Genomic DNA, 2,559 nt, shown 5'->3' with positions numbered 1-2,559 from the left:
ACTACTCCTCAAAACTCTCAAAGTAATCAAATAAAAAAGGAAAGTCTAAGAAACTCTCATAATCTAGAGAAGCCTGAGGAAACTAAATATAATGTGATATCCTGGATGCAGTCATGGAACAGAGAAAGGACATGAGGCAAAAACTAAGGAAATTTGAATAAAATATCAACCTTAGTTAATAATAATGCTTCATTAGTTGTGAGAAATGTAATGGTAATTTCAACAATAGAGAACCTGAGTGTGAGGTATACAAGGAGTCTAATATTTCTGCAACTCCTAAACTTTCCTAAAATAAAAAAATATATTTAAAAGTTGTTTCTATCTGATTTTCTTTTCTGTAGTTTTTTTTAAACACTGTTCTATTTGCTGTATTAATATTTTCATTGTAGATTCTAACCTGTATCAACTTAAATTTCCTAATTTGTGTTTATTGGTATTATGACATTGAATTCAAATTTGTCTTTATCTTTAATCTTTCTTCATTTGACTTAGTCTTAGAGAATTCCTTTAAGTTTAGTGTTCACTAAATATCTCACAATAATGGTATTTTTTAACATCTTAATGTAATAGACATTGTACAAAATAGAAACTCTGTCCTTTGGTAGAATGATTAGTAGCAATTTACCGACCAAGAACAATAATGCTTAGAATTGTTTTAGAGGCTCTTTTACATTGAGACAAACATAAGAATATAGAATTACATAAAAGAAATATATGAAGGCATTATGTACCCTTAAGAAAGAAGGCTTTTCTATTCTTCGTTATTTTTCTGATGTTGCGCACTAGACTTAGATTTGGGAATCCCAGTCTATTCTTAACCTGAGAGCATAGTTCCTAAAATCCTTAATTTTCTAATGATATTTTTTTATCCTAAAGTTTTTATGGTTAGAAAGTATCTTCATTTCATGGAATTACCATGGTCTAAGTAGTTTTACAATATTGTAACAAAAGGACTAGTAGCTATTTCTTCATTTTTCAGGGAAAAAACATGTAGAAACTAGATGAGTATCAAAATCACCAAATTCACAATCATTCAAAGCACAACAAAATTCCATTGCTCTAGACATAAATGTCACATGCTATGGTTGTAAACATTTGGTTAAAACAAATCAAAATTATTCATGAAAAACATATTAGGATGATCTTGGAGAACCTAAGCAAATTTTTTTTTTAAAACTCAAAAAACATGTTTTCATTTAAAAAAAAGTATTTAGAACACATAAAACAAGGCAATATTCATCCTTTTCTCCCATCTTCTGGTACGGGATCCGTTGGTGGCTCCTCCACGGTTGCACTGTTGCTCTCCAAGCCCGTGTTACTATCACTGGTCCCTTCCTCTGCCAGACTGTCCACCCCCTCCTGCCCGCTCTCCTTGTCCTCAGGAGTAGACGTGCCTTCTTCACCATTCTGTTGGCTTTCTGTCGTTTCTTCAAGGAGTGTCTCCTCTGTGTCCTTCAGGACGCTCTCTTCTTCTTTCTTTTCTTCGGTCTTATTAGCTGCTGGCTGCTCCTCAGGAACAGTACTGCTCTGGCTGCGCTCAGCTTGCGCTGCTGCCTCTTTCTCCCTTTCTTCCTGCTTTTTGTGAGCCTGTTCCTCAGCCTGTGCAATTTCAGCTGCAGTTTTTTCCATATCCACTTCTACTTTCAAACCACACAAGCTTTTAAGTTCATTGTTAAATGAATCTGTGCTTTCCAGGCATTTCCTCTTCTTTTCTTGATGTCACTCCTCTATCTGAAGAAGTTCAGCTTCTAGTTTTCACTGATGAACCATTAAGGACTGGTCCTGTCATTTGAGGACCTGCATTCTAGCTGTTATGACAACTGACCGAACGTCTGGCACCACACTCTCACTTAGGATTTCACGGATGAGGCGGTTGTTTCTCTGGAAACGGGCTATGGCTGTTTGCTTCATTGAAAAGCCATCATCATAATCATCAGATCTTCAGCAGGCTGAATGCTCATGTAAGGTTTTCCTTTCTCCATGCGAGACTGTCTCTGTCAACTTTCTTCCTCTAAAGCAGCTTCTGCACGACTTTTTGCACTTAATCCAGTATATCCTGTGGGCTTGCATAGCATCTTGTCTTGAACTGGATATCTACTTGCTTCATGTGTGTTCCTTAACTACTTAACCAATAAGACAGAGTGGGTTTGATATCTACATTTTTTAATTCCCACATATCACATTATTAACTATTATATATTCAGTATAGGTTTGCAAAATAGCTGTAAAGCTGAATTCAAGGGTGATATAATATTACATAAATAACATAATATCACATTTATTTCTAAAATGCTGTTACTTGCTTGTATCAGAGCTACTAATAAAAATTTAAAGTGACTGCAGTGAATTTCTGATAGTTTTTTTTTCCCTACATAAACTCTTTGATAAATTTATTAATGAACCATGAAATGTCCAAAAAGCAGATCTTCCAAAAGGCAAGTAGCAAGCAAAGCCTGGATAATCTACAAACTAGGTAAACAATTGTAAATAAATATATGTAAAGCCTTCATACTTGACTGTAATAATCATAGATGCCTTTATTAAAGTACCTTTTTAATG

At 34.7% G+C, this 2,559-nt stretch overlaps 1 pseudogene; it reads right to left on the bottom strand.

Annotated features, from left to right (window-relative positions):
• Positions 1 to 1,236: 1,236 nt before the first annotated feature.
• On the bottom strand, positions 1,237 to 2,075 carry LOC103002024 (SWI/SNF-related matrix-associated actin-dependent regulator of chromatin subfamily E member 1-like; annotated as a pseudogene).
• Positions 2,076 to 2,559: the final 484 nt, after the last annotated feature.

Source organism: Balaenoptera acutorostrata, chromosome 6, assembly GCF_949987535.1.
Source record: "Balaenoptera acutorostrata chromosome 6, mBalAcu1.1, whole genome shotgun sequence".
NCBI classification, from domain to species: Eukaryota; Metazoa; Chordata; class Mammalia; order Artiodactyla; family Balaenopteridae; genus Balaenoptera; species Balaenoptera acutorostrata.
The sequence above is the reverse complement of the archived record's forward strand: the minus strand, read 5'-3'. Positions and strand labels throughout refer to the sequence as shown.